The following is a 15,172-nucleotide window of genomic DNA, read 5'->3' as shown; positions in this document are numbered from 1 at the left end:
TGTGCTTTAAGGTTCAAAAAAGGATGTCAATTGGTAGAAAGTTTATTTGGTCAGCGGATTTCTGACTTGGGGTTAATTGTTCTTGATGTTATCTGGCTAGTATTATAAAATTTTAACCTTTGTGTATTGTGAGGATAAAGTTTGTGGACTGTTTTATAAATGTATCTTTCATTCGCTTTCTAGCCTGGGTATTAGTAACAATGATATTTTGGATCTATGAATATATGCGAACGTAAATCAACATGAAAATGTGTACATTTAAAATATAGAGATGCCTATAATAGGACATCTAACCCGCTAGAAAGAGCAGCAAAAAACTCTATACCACAAAAATAGGGATAATTTCGAAAGAGAATGAAAAATAAAAACATTTTTACCAGTCTATACTCTGTACCATGGTTTCAAGCTATTTAGCAAGATAAAAATATATCTAACTCGGGAGCTTCCGTCAGCAGAGTTCCGGAGTAGCGTGTAAACAACGAGTCATAGGAAAGAACCTGACTTGAGTTTACATGCTTAATTTCTCAAAAATTAACCGCGCATGTGCGTATTAACTAATCGGCAGTAAATATAAAACAAATGCCGATTTTCTTTCAGAAATTAGCCCCAAAATAATGAAAATGTGTACATATAGGTATATGTAATAATATTAATAACTACAGAAGGCGGCGAGCTGGCAGAAACGTTAGCACACCGGGCGAAATGCTTTGCGGTATTCGTCTGTCTTTACGTTCAAAAATTTTAGGCCTTGTACCTAAAGTAGAAAAAAGTATTAAGAACTACACAAATTTCTAAACAAGGTTAATCCTCCATCATCATTGCACATGTGTGTGTGTGTGTGTGTGTGTGTGTGTGTATTAATTTATTACTTTTCCAAAAAATATAAGCCTTGCCGACATAGACCACCACAACTCTCTTTGGATCGCGTTATACATACACGAATGTGTATGTGTGTGTGTATATATATACATATATATATATATATATATATATATATATATATATATATATATATAAGTATGCATATATAACTCGGTGTGTGTGTGTGTGTATATTAGGTCGCTAAAAAGGAAGGACCGAGAGTGATTGGTTTGAATGTCAGAACGTTTACAAATAATGATGCTACCTTGCTGTTTATCTGCATAACTATCTTGCTACCCATCTCTCACCTTCTATAATTTATTCTACCACATAACTAATTTATGTATTGTTTCTACACACACACACACACACACACACACATACATATGTATGTATGTGTGTGTACGTATGTATGTATATATGTAAATACATATATATATATATATATATATATATATATATATACACATATGTATGTATGTATGTATGTATGTATGCGTGTACGTCTGTGTGTTTGTCCACCACCACCGCTTGACAACCGATGGAATAAGCATCAGACTTAAAAAAAGAAAATGTATTAGGGTCGATTCATTCGACTAAAATTCTTCAAGACGGTGCCCCAATATGGCCGCTGAGTAATGACCGAAACACGTTAAAGAATAAAAAAATATATATACATATATATCCCCTTCGCCGTTTTCTATCTCTCTCTCTCCCCCTCTTTCTATTTTTCTATTTCTCGTTGCTCACACGTAGCCATCGTCCATCTTTCGTTTCCTCACCTGGTCATCTTTCTTTTCTATCAGGACTATCCTATGGACTGGACGTATTCTATCTTTCTCTGCTATCATTTCTCTTTTCAAAGAAAATATTTCTCCAGCGTTCGCTATCTTATCCTCGTTCTGGTTTAACGACCCTCCATGTTTGTTTTCGTTCGGTTTCCTTGTATATCTCCACTATCCTGTTTTTGTTCCCCTTTGACCCTCCATAAATCCAAAATTTCATTTTGGTACTTATGGGAGCAATTGTCTTCGTATTGTCGTTCAATGCTCGAAATGAGGGGTAGATAGACAGCCCACATCTAATGGAGGGTCGTTCTTTGTGTTATTTGTCCTGTTTTCCATTTTTTCTCTTGTTGTTTGTGTATTGAACTCATTTGTTTCCGTATTTCATGCTGTTTACTGTTGGTGACGTCCTGTACCCATATATATATATATATATATATATATATATATATATATATATATATATATATATATATATATATATACTCACACGAAAAAATGAAAAAGGCAATGACGACAAAAGGAAAATAATATAGGAGAGAGCAAATTAGCATATTTTGTGTTAGTTTAAAGCTTCAAAAGAAGAAATAGAGTCTTAACTTTTCGGGCGTTTGTCCTTCACCAGAAGAAAGATATGCAAAAAACAAAAAAGATTGAGAAAAGAGAACGGAAAAAATAGGAAGGGTTTTGGGTCAGGTGGGAATGCGGTTCTAAGGGGGAAGTGAGGAAGGGAAAAGAGGTGGCGAGGTATGTGCATGTAAAGGAGGGTATTCGTGTATAGAGATGGGCATTTGTTGGGATATGTGGAAGTGTAAAAATAGAAGAGTGTAGTGGCATGGGAGGATGGTGTGTAGAAGTAACTGCATTGCACGTAAGAAGAAGGCTTGAAGGGGAGGATAAGGAAGTAGTCAGAGCGAGTGTGAGGTGGGAGGGAAAGGCAATGTGGTATTTGAGAAAAAATACTGAATAAACCGTATAAATAGTAAAAATAAATTATAACAACACCAATAAAAATAAAGTGCATCAATAGTAAACGTGTGTTAGTGCGTGTACTTGACAAATATAACAGACACTTTACACATATACGTACACATACATACATATACATATATCTATATATATAGACTTATACATTATATATATATATATATATATATATATATATATATATATACATATATACACAGTAAAAAAATATGGAGTCCGGCCTAAGGCCCAACACTAACCATTACATTTAGTCCTCTCTTCGTCACAATGTCGACAGTTTGGAATTTCCTCGACATCAATAGCGTCGAGTTTGCAAATCTCGGAAGACATACGAAAGAATTTTGGCACAACCTTCCTACTGACCAAATCAATAATAAACAACATAGATACGTGCTTACACACGCGCGCACGCACATACGCACGCACACACACACACACACACAGAGGAACACACACACACACACACACACACACACGTACATACATACATACAAATGTATTTCAAATTGACGCACATTACAGACGCATAAATTTATGCATATGTAATCACATCACTTCTCCCAAAATTTCATAAACATATATACAAAAAATAAAGACGAACATATCGAATATATTGCATGAAGACGCACGCAGAAGCACACATATCCATACGTAGTTCCACATTACAACACGAACATGTAACGAATATAAACATATCACACATGCACTGTTCTATCCCTACACATTAGAGTGTTTGCAGTGGCATAAGGCTAAGGAGATTCACAGGTAGAGAATAGACGTTTTTATCGACTTGGGTACTTGATAGGTATTTTATTTTATCAAACATGGATGGATGAAAGGCAAAGTTAACCTCGGCGGGATTAAGAGAAGTAACTACGCGCATTATGTAAGACGCGCCTCTTACCACATCATATACATGTATAAAACCACTATAATAACACACAACTACCCACCCAAAAACCCCAACCATGAATACACACCGTTCTTCCATTTTATATTTACATACGACCGACCGACACACTCTTTCCCTCACAATCTCTCTCTTTCTCTCTCTCTCTTCTTGTCCCTCTTTTATCCATACACATGCATACATGCACACATAAGCATAATTTATCACTCATTTTTACTCGTTTCTCAATCTCTTTCAACTATTTTTCTTTTTAACCCTTGTCTGGGTCTGTCTTTCTATCTATCTATCTATCTATTTATCTGTCTGCCTGCCTATCTGTCTGTCTGTATGTCTATGTCGGACTCATTTTTATCTCATGCATTCATATAAACTCTCTCTCGCGTTTAACACACATACTCCTTATTTTACCTTTTTTTTCTTCGCTCAAACATACATATCTTCTCTTTCTCTTTCCTCTCTCTGTCTCTCCTTTCTCTCTCTCTCTCTCTCCCTCTAACATTCTCACTCTCTCTGTTCCTTCAGGACTGACTATGATTGTTTTTTTTCTCTTTGTCACCATGTGTTTTTCTGTATGACAGCCAACATGTCTCCATATTTTGATTGGTCTACGTTATTTCTAATGCTTTTTTTCGAGGAGCTTATGTTATAGATGTCTAATTTTTTCCCCCTATGCCTGTTTGTCAGCTATTTTTAATTACATTCTTATCAGCATCATCTTTATTTTCCAAGCGAAATTAGCTGACTTTATTTGAGTTATCTCTCTTGTTTGTTTTTAAATTTTAAACACTTTAAGAGTCATTAAGATTTAAACAACTAATCTCAGTTAATCGAAGTTTTTCAACTGCTTAAAATTATGTGCGACTCTGCTGTGCGTATAGTTATTATGCAGAACGGTCTTCTGAGGTACTTTACCTCAGTTGTATTATGGTATTATCTGTTTGTATTTGTATCTAGAAATGAGTTGTTTGTCTATCAGTCTGTATACATGCGTGCATACACACACACACACACACACACACACACACACAGCCGATTTTGATAAATTTCTAAAATTTGAAATTTTTTTCAGTCAGTCTATAATCTGGTGACCAATTTTCAGAATCATCTGAGGAGTAATAACTTAACAACGTGAAACTAATAGCTGTAACTTGTGAAGTTTCAGTTTCTCAATAAATCTGTAAACTCTTCTTGCACTAAGTAATTTTTTTTTTATCTAACCAGGAAACGCAAGCATTTAATTATACGTACGTATGTATGTATGTATGTATGTATGCATGCATGTATGCATGTATGCATGCATGTATGCATGCATGTATGCATGTATGTATGCACGCATGTATGTATGCACGCATGTATGTATGCACGCATGTATGTATGTATGCATGTATGTATGTATGTATGCATGTATGTATGTATGTATGTATGTATGCATGCGTGTATGTACGTATGTATGCATGCATGCATGTATGTATGTGTGTATGTATGCATGCATGCATGCATGTATGTATGTATGTATGCATGTATGTATGCATGCATGTATGTATGTATGTATGTATGTATGCATGTATGTATGTATGCATGTATGCATGCATGTATGTATGTATGTATGTATGCATGTATGTATGTATGTATGCATGTATGTATGTACGTATGTATGTATGTATGTATGTATGTATGCATGTATGTATGTATGTATGCATGTATGTATGCATGTATGTATGCATGTATGCATGTATGTATGTATGCATGTATGTATGCACGCAGGCAATGACGTTAATAATGACGCTTATCCGAAGCGTGTTTACTAAATGTCGAACATCACAAATGCAATGTTCGACATTTAGTAAACTAGTTTTGGGAATGCTGTTCTGTCTTTTGTGTGAAATATTTGCAGTTGAGCGCCACGGATAAGTCGGGCGACCTGAAGAACGAAGGATTCAGCCCTTGAGAAAACGAGCATGAAAAGGAAAGTCGGTAACGTTTGTCAGACGGTGGAAACTGCAATATTTTGGCGCAGTTCTAAAGGCCCAGAACCTCTGTATCCGCACCCTCGAGTTGGACGGTTACAAAACTTACTTTCAAGTGACAATACGTAGATAGAGCGATGTTATTGAGGCCTGAATTGCGAAGGCGGGGAATATGGTGGAATGTTTGATTACCGCACGAGATCACTGTGTATGGCGAAGTGTGGTGGTTGTGCTTGAGACAACTCCCACACGAACCGACCCTCAACCATAAGGAGGGAGGCAACATGCTCTTCATCATCAAATAAAAATGGGTTGCTGCAAATTTAAGCTAATAAAATCACAACTAACACTAACAATAATTGCTTCTTGCATTGGCACAGGGACTAATATAGTTTGAAATAGAATATAGCCATTGAATCTAATCTGGTACATGATAATTACTTTATTTTAATCGACCTCATAGGGAAAAAGGTAAGATTTATTTGAATTTGAGGTATGTCAGTGGACGTATTTACTGAGTCCAGTAGTTTGACTGCGCCACACTGACCTAACAACATCTACAATATTATTAATCAAACCCTTTATTTTCAATTTAATGATAATTTCTAATATAGACAGATGGCAAACACATTTAGGGGACAGAACAGTCGGTTAGCTCGATTACAGCATTTGACTAGTGCACTTGTATTATTATCGAAAGGATGAAATGCACAATCGATGTCTGTAGTATTTGAAAGTAAATAGATGTGAATATATACAGCAAGATATTTTGTCCTGCACGTTCATAATTCTGCCACTTACCGACTTGATGGCGAGAATATTGAATACTTTTTATGTAAGATGGGTCAGTTGAAACCATTCCACTTCCATTACACGCTTAAAATAAAAAAAAGAAAAGATTTAAATGTCGCAACATATCATTTCCTTTCTCCTTAAAAAATGCAGAACTTTTACATATAATAATAAAAGGAAGAAGAAACAAATAGTTTTATATAATATATTGATTGATTCATTATTCCTTTGATTTTTTTTTTTTTTTGATGGGGTGCGAAATTTCATCTGAAAGTGAAACTCCTTTTTTTTTTTTTTCTCCATTTTTAGAGATAAAAAAGATAAATTAGCCGCAGACTGGGCAGTGTAAGACAGAAATACTTTAGAGCATGGAATAATTTCTATTGGAATTCCAAACAGCATTCACAGACAAGATATTCCTTCACAAGTACGTTCCGTCTCACCCACTCTCTCTCTCTCTAGGCTTGCACTACCTTTGTCTACTTCCGTCCGACCCCCGTCCAAGATCGATAAATTCCGCACAGTCTGGTATGATGTCGTTGTTTCAGCTGGATTCTATACAGCAAGCTCAATTTGACCTTATTTCCATTTGATAGCGCTCTCATCTTCCCTTACCACCAACTTCGTCTCCTTCGGTTCCTCCATTCCCCTCTTTCCTTGTTCCTTCATCTCCTCTGGCGCACTCAATTTCCAATTCCTTCCCCCCACATCCAACATGTATTCCAATTCTCTCCCTCTCTCTTGCCCTTACTCTCTCACTCCCCCTCTCATGCTCTCTCTTACTCTTCTAATTCTTTTTTCTTTTTCTCCTCACTCATCGTCACCCGTTCTCAAATGCATGCGAACACCACCCCGACCCTATTTCATCCTTCTACTCCTGCAAATGTCTTATCACTCTCAACGCCCTCCTTACAACCTTTCACCTCCTCCTACTGTTCCCGAACATATATACTTGCACGCTCTCCTCCCATCTTGTCTCTGATGCCTGCTTGTTTCTCCTTTATTGTTTGCCGACTCAATCGTTGCAGTCAAATGTAAAGCCTTCATTATTAGTGTTGTCGTAATTTTTCATGGTTATTTACGAAAGCAGGCGAGACACAGAACGAATTTGGTTCATTTATGATAGGTTGCATAATGTTATTTTTTTGTCCTCCTGAAAGAAATAAAATAATCTCTCTCTCTCTCTCTCTCTCTCTCTCTCTCTCTCTCTCTCATTATATATATATATATATATATATATATATATATATATATATATATGTGTGTGTGTGTATATATATATATATATATATATATATATATATATATATATATATGTATATATATATATATATATAATTATATTATATTATATTATATTTTATATCATATAATGTATATTATAAATTTTCTATATCATATACTTAATATATATAATGTATTATATATCTGATCTTTTATCTATTACTTGTTTCAGTTATTAAGATTGCGGCCATGCTGGGGCACCCTCTTGAAGAATTTTAGTCGAAAGAATCGACCCCACTTATCTTTTAAGCCCGGTACTTATTCTACCGTCTCTTTTGCCGAACTGCTAAGAACACAAAAACACACACACACACACAATCAATCAATCATATATATATTATAATCCATTCGCAGGGCTTTGGATGGCCCGAGGCTATAGTAGAAGAGATTTGCCTAAGGAGCAATGCAGTGGGATTGACCCCGCAGCTATATTGCTCGGAAGCGTGGCTGAGTTGTAAAAAGTTTTCTTTTCAACCATAAAGTTTCAGGTTCAGTCCCAATGCGTGGTGGTTTGGCAACAGAGACCGATAGAATAAGCATCAGGTTTTTTTTTTAAATGAGTCGATTCGTTCGACTAAAGTACTACAATGCGGTGCTCCAGCATGGCCACAGTCTAATTATTGAAACAAAGATAAAAGATATTATATAATATATGTTATATATATATTATAAATATATATGTTTTATATATTATATATATATATAATATACCGTATTTTAACGTGTATAAGGAACCCTCGTGTATAAGAAACCCCCTAATTTGGGGGACTTAAAATTTGGATAAAAGGTTTTGTAAGGGATCATAATACTATCCATGTATAAGAAACACCCATATTTTTTTACCTAATTTTTGACAAAAAAAGGTTCCATATACACGTTAAAATACGGTATATGTCATATATATTATATATTCTTTTCTACTCCAGGCACAAGGCCCGAAATTTTGGGGAAGGAGGCCAGTCAATTAGATCGACCTCGGCGGAATTTGATATTACATAATAGACAGACAGACAGACAGATAGATAGATAGACAGACAGATAGATTATACATATATATATTATTTATATATTGCATATACTCTATATTGTATAAATGTGTGTACGAGCATGTGTGTGCACACAATCTAAGTATAAGTTTATATTTTATACACACACACACACACACACACACACATATATATATGTACATAAGTGTGTGTGTGTGTATTGGCGCGTGGCTTAGTGGCTAGGGTATTTTTTTGTGATGGTGGTGGTGTTCAAGTAACTAGAAAGGTGAAGAAAAAAGGGGTAAAAGTGTTTTTTAAATGATTATTCTTATTTTCATCAGCATTAATAGCTGATAATAATTGGTTGAACATATTCTCCTCGTATTTCTTTTCGTGTATAACTGTTTTCGCTTTTCATATATTTCGTAACCTACCCAGGTATATGGCACGCTGAATAGAGCCAGGGTTAAGTGGCGTACTTAATATCTGAAATATATGGCAAATAAAAGTAACATTTCGAATAAATTAAATAAAGCTTTATACTTTTCATAGTTAACCCTTTGAACCCGCCAGGCCGGTTTTTCAGCCTGTGTATGGTATATACACCCACTAGGCCGCTAACTATTTAACCAATAAATGACCGTTTTACATCACAGTTTAGGCTTCTATTTACGGCCGAACTTCCGGGGGGAAGCTTCCAGAATTTTTTAGACTTAAATTGCAGAATTTTGATTATTTCTTTTGCTATAAACATGAACGGTAAGAAAATGAGAACCGAGCAACCATTACGAATGATTATGTCGGATTCTGATGATAAGAATGGAGAGTCTGATTATGAAAATAACAGTGATTTCGAAAGCGAAGAGAGTGAAGATGATGCTGTCAACAGTACAAGTAACAAGAATAACACGAGTGCAAACGAAGGTGAAAATAAAAATGATAGTGACTCTTTTGATAATCATGACCCAGGTGGTGATGTTTTACAACCTGTTAGGGGGCGTGGCTGCAGTAGAGGACGTGGTCAAGATGTGCGACGGATTTCTCAGCCACTGTCTGATCAGCGTCAGTGGACAAGAGACATTAGATGGTACAACTGAAAAACAATCCAATCCTAAAGAAACACCCAGCCCCCAAAATATACCAGATTCAATGAATAATGAGAGCAGCCCTGCTGACTGTTTCACTTTATTCTGGGATGATGTTTTGTGGCAGCTCTTTGTCGATGAAGCTAATAGGCAGGCAGAACATGCCAGAGAAGCAAAGCCCTCAAATTATTGTGCAGAATCCTTTAGTTTTCAGGCCTTGGCAATATCAAAGATAAGTGCATTTTTTTGGCTGGAAATACTTATTCACAAGGACAACTATGAACAATATTGGCGAGATAAGGAAAATTTCTTGACTCTCACACTTGGATTTGCACAAGTTTTTGCAAGAGATAGATTTTTAGCAATATGGTCTATACTACATAGTGTAAATGAACTAGACCCAGAACTAGACAAATCTGACAAGATTTACAAATCCAGTCCCGTGTTCAATCACTTGCTAGAAAAATTCAAGTTGCATTACACACCGAGAAGCAATTTGTCATTTGACGAGGGAATGATTCCGACAAACAAACTCCGTCTATAAAACAGTATATCAGAGACAGACGGATAAAGTGAGGAATCAAAACCTCTCTTGTTTGTGATAGTGAGAATGGCTATATTTAAAAAATCAGAAGTATATACAGGTCATAGGAAGGATGCCGAAGCAATTGAAAACTTTGATGTGATTGGAAACCTATTGTCCCCGCCCAACATCGCTTGACAACTGACGCTGGTATGTTTACGTCCCCGTAACTTAGCGGTTCGGCAAAAGGGACCGATAGAATAAGTACTAGGCTTATAAAGAATAAGTCCTGGGTTCGATTTGCTCGACTAAAGGCGGTGCTCCAGCATGGCCACAGTCAAATGACTGAAACAAGTAAAAGAGTAAGTTTTCCATGCCAGTTACGAAAATCAGACCACTTTTTGAAGAAATCAATAATAAAATATATACTAGACTTTAAAGATTGGGAATTTCTATAAGTTTAGCCGCTTGATCCTTTTTCGACTTCCCGTCTAGCAGGCCAAGGGTTCAACGTTACGTTTAGAGTTTAGGGTTAGGGACAAGGATAAGGATTAGATTTAGGACGGTTAGAGTCAGGGATAGAAGTTAGCGTGTAATGTTTTGTATTAGGGTTAGGATATAGGATTATGGTTACAGTTTGTGTTTGTAGTGTATTGCAAAATTTCATAGCAAACACTGATTTGTTGTTTTCTTTCATTCAAAATTTTATTCTTTAAAGGTTGTGTAGGTTTTCTTATTAATTTCTCAAAAGATAATTTTTTGTAATCATTACAGTTGCGTTTCGAAAACAACAACAAAAAAATGACTCTTTCCATTACATCGTATCGGCGTAAAAAAAAGTTTGATCTATTTGCCTAAAATAATAAAAAAAACTTCATTCTTTAAAAGTCGTAACATTATCATTAATTTCAAAAATATAAATGAAATAGTTGAGAGTTTCAAAACTGGCATGAAAAACAGCATCTCTCTTTTACTCTTTTACTTGTTTCAGTCTTTTTGACTGTGGCCATGCTGGAGCACCGCCATTAGTCGAGCAAGTCGACCCCAGGACTTATTCTTTGGATGCCTAGTACTTATTCTATCGGTCCCTTTTGCCGAACCGCTAAGTTACGGGGACGTAAACACATCAGCATCGGTTGTCAAGCGATGTTGGGGGGGGGGGACAAACACAAACACACAAACACATACACACACATATACATATATACGACGGGCTTCTTTCAGTTTCCGTCTACCAAATCCACTCACAAGGCTTTGGTCAGCCCGAGGCTATAGTAGAAGACACTTGCCCAAGATACCACGCAGTGGGACTGAACCCGGAACCATGTGGTTGGTAAGCAAGCTACTCACCACACAGCCTGAAGAAATTTTCAATAAGATCTGTAGAAATTATTTAAACTGAAAAAGATCCAAAAGTTCTAATGAAGTGAAATCCCCATTTTAGTTGTAGGGACAGATATGTAGTTAAACTATGAAACATGCACGTGCAGACATTACAGTGACACAAATACATAGCATGCAAAACAGACAGGCAGACAGACAGACATGCAGACAGACAACCAGACAGACAACCAGACAGACAGACATGCAAGCAGGGAAACAGACAGCAAGGCATATGGATGCATACAAACATGTATTCCGTGAGATATGGGGGTCAGTTTTGCAGACAGAGGGATAATAGCTAAAAAAAATATTCGACACAATTGCTTGACATTTGCGTTTCAGCAAGGAGTTGAATCTTGAAACAATTGACTCACACATCTGGTTTCACTAAGTTATATGAATAAAATGTATATATATAAAAATAAAATTAAAAAAACAGTTTGGTTTAATGTAAACATCAGAGAGATTTGCGTGATATGGTGGTGACGGTGGTGGAGCTATTTTGCAAGTCTCTTATATCCCTCCATCCAACATACTCATACATACAAACACACATACATACATACATACATACGCACGTATGTACGTACAAAATACATACATACAGACACCCAGACAGACATAATCTGTTTATTATAAACACTTTGGCTACATTTGTAGATGGGTGAAACAGTTGACACGTCTTACTTGCAATGCCTTTTTACATATTCTGGAAAAACAAAAGCTTTAATCAGCATAAACACACACGTATATACGCACAAACATACGTATGTATACACGTACATGTATGCACGTATACACAATCTGTTTATTATTAACAGTTTGGTTACATTTGCGATTGGTTTATTGGCTGAGGAAAGTTAACATGTTAACTTGCATATTCTGGAATAACAAAAAAATTTAATCAACATAATTACGCACACACATACATCCGATAAACAGAGTATCGCTAGCTGTCTATTCCAAATACGTAGGTCGCGTAATGGTTGGCTGAGACAATTGACATCGCTCACTTGTAATAATTTCTTCATATTCCGGCATAAAAAAATTTTGTTTTAAAATGATCTCTATTAAGCTTTAACTGCTAAAAGGGAGACACAGAAAGAATGAAGCGATGTTATTGCCAATAAGATGGCACAAGTGAATCCTAGTCTTCAATGACATAACAATGCTAATAATAATAGAATAGGGCAGAGTGATGATTGTATGAAAGAAGAGGCACAAATCAAAAGGCCTGTTATCTGTGACATGGCTGAGCTAATAATGATTTATAATCTAGCGGCAAGGCCGCAATTTATTGCGGTGAGAGAAGACGATTATATTAAGAGAATATTTAAACGGTTCATATCTGATCAATTCCTGAAGAATGAGAGGCTAAGTCAGTTCCGGCAGAATTTGAACTCATCATGTAAAAGAAAATAGTTAAATTTTATTCGATGTTCTATCAATTCTGCTAATCTTCCGCTTTGCAGTGATAATGAACCTTTCTACTATAGGCATAAGGCCTGAAATTTTGAAGGTGAGGATTGACAATTACATCGACCACAGTACTCGACTGGTACTTATTTTATCGAGGTCCGAGGGATGGAAGGCAAAGTCGACCTCGGTGGCATTTCAACTCAGAACGTAAAGACGGACGAAACGCCGCTTATCATTTTGTCTGGCGTGCTAACGATTCTGCCGGTTCGCTGCATTTTGCCGTGTTAATAATAATTGCCCATAACTGTACATATAAATGGTTGTCCGACAAAATACCTTGTCGTATTTAGTTACGCCCTGAGTTTGGATCCTGTTGGGTCAGTTTTACTTTTTATTCTTCTGAGGTTGATAAAATAAATACTAATTAAAGTACAACTTGAATCAACTGCATCTTCTCTTAAAGTATCTATGTTAGAGATCAATAATTAGTTATATGGTCAGTATGTGTGTATGAGAGGTCAAAGAGAAGAAGAAAAAGTGAGAGAGAGAATTTCTGAAAAATTACTTGCTAACTTGATACACGAGTTATTTTTAACTTTTCGTGTGGAGAACGCTGTACACGAAACTAATAAGTGTTTATTTCAAGTCAAAGCAGACATTATGTTTTCAGTTTTCATGAAATAAAACTATGTTGACGTACTCATATTGTTAATATTTCGTTGATGTACTATTCACAACTTCATCCTTAGCTAAAATGCAGGCAAGTTAAAGGCCACAAAAAAGTTTTCCTCAGTAGCATGCAGCATAGAGGTTTCAATTCCCATATAAATCGATTACATTTCATATACTATGTTAATGTTTTGCAAACAAAAAGATTAAGATTATACATAATTCCCCAGTAATTCTCTCCTGTAAAATATAGCTTTTGTATATACTCAAAAGGAACCAAAATTTGCTCTCTCAGTATATTAATAAAACAAGGTATGGAGGAGATATATAATAACATCAACAAAACAAGAATAATTTTAGGAGAGCGTTGTAGATTAGATCAACTCCATTACCTGAAAGTTAATAATTTTATCAAGTTTGGACGGAAGAATGAAAGAAGTCGGCTTCAGTGAGATTTGTTTTCAGAACGCCAAGAAACGTAACTAAATATTGCGTAGTTCAATGTAAAGTGAAGTGAAAGGGATAAAACATATCGGATCTAGTTCAAAACTGGGGCACCAGTTTTCATTTATGTTTTATGTAGTGTCTTTGGTACCGAAAGACTTTCAAACTTTGTATACTTATCTATTTTGTGTTATAGAACACAAAAAAATTTTTGTATTCGAATTAATTTCATGTAAAAAATTGTCTTATTTCGATAATTTCAACCAATCATTGACAAGTATTCAGCTGTTTATAGTTACTCCTTTGGCAGTTTAAGCTGTGTAAAGCGTATTTAATCTCCATTACTTCTGACATTTTGCAGAGAGGCAACACACGTGTGTTCGTTTTCCCTAACCCTAATTGACTTGCTCCTTCCCTCAAAAACCTGGCCTTGTGCCTATAATAGAAAGGTTTATTAGCTACTGCCAATATGCTTCAGCCATTTTTGACAAGGAAATAATAATTTTATCACCGCCAGAATCGTTTGAGAATCGTTTGTTTACGAAGTCAGCACTTAATGTTTTCGGCTGAATGGACGTCAGTCAGTGGTTGAAATTACAGAAATACGACAACTTTAACATGAAATAAATTGCAATATAATAATTTTTCTTAAGAAGACTAAGAGAAAAAGATGTTTTATATGACACATTCTACCAGTTTCCCAAGTTTCAAAGTGTTTCGTTAAGAAAATACTGGTGCCCCCGTTTTGAACTAGATCCCTGCCACTTCTTTATGGAAAGGCGGTAAGAGTACAGTGACATTGCCGTAGGAATTGGTGTTCAACGTCTCGAATAGTGTCCTTCTCCAGCCTTAAGTTGGCAAAGAGGGAAAAAAGAACAGAGACAGCAGTGTTTTACCTCCTCTTCTTTGAGCAACAGTTAAAATTTCGAAATATTTTTCAGAACACTTCAAAATTAATTTCTTCCCTGTGAAAATAACTAAAGCAGATGTTTATTCAATTACAACTGCAACTATATTGTACACCATTCTTCAGTGGTGCTATCACTGGACAATGCTAGCCATTTCAAGTGATATGCT

The 15,172-nt window shown here is 35.8% G+C and overlaps 1 long non-coding RNA gene across 9 annotated transcripts in view; it reads left to right on the top strand.

Moving 5' to 3' along the window:
- Positions 1-15,172, top strand: part of LOC106868233 (uncharacterized) — a 469,773-nt gene that overhangs the window by 162,568 nt on the left and 292,033 nt on the right. For 2 of the 9 annotated variants that reach the window (XR_016237532.1, XR_016237533.1), the window contains one exon: positions 6,612-6,729. The exons of the other annotated variants lie outside the window; for them this stretch is intronic. This is a non-coding gene — a long non-coding RNA (uncharacterized LOC106868233). The remainder of the gene's footprint in view (positions 1-6,611; positions 6,730-15,172) is intronic. 9 annotated transcript variants of the gene reach the window in all.

This window comes from Octopus bimaculoides, chromosome 20 (genome assembly GCF_046866305.1).
Source record: "Octopus bimaculoides isolate indiv1 chromosome 20, ASM4686630v1, whole genome shotgun sequence".
Classification (NCBI taxonomy): domain Eukaryota; kingdom Metazoa; phylum Mollusca; class Cephalopoda; order Octopoda; family Octopodidae; genus Octopus; species Octopus bimaculoides.
Note: the sequence above shows the minus strand (reverse complement) of the source record. Positions and strands in the feature narration are given on the sequence as shown.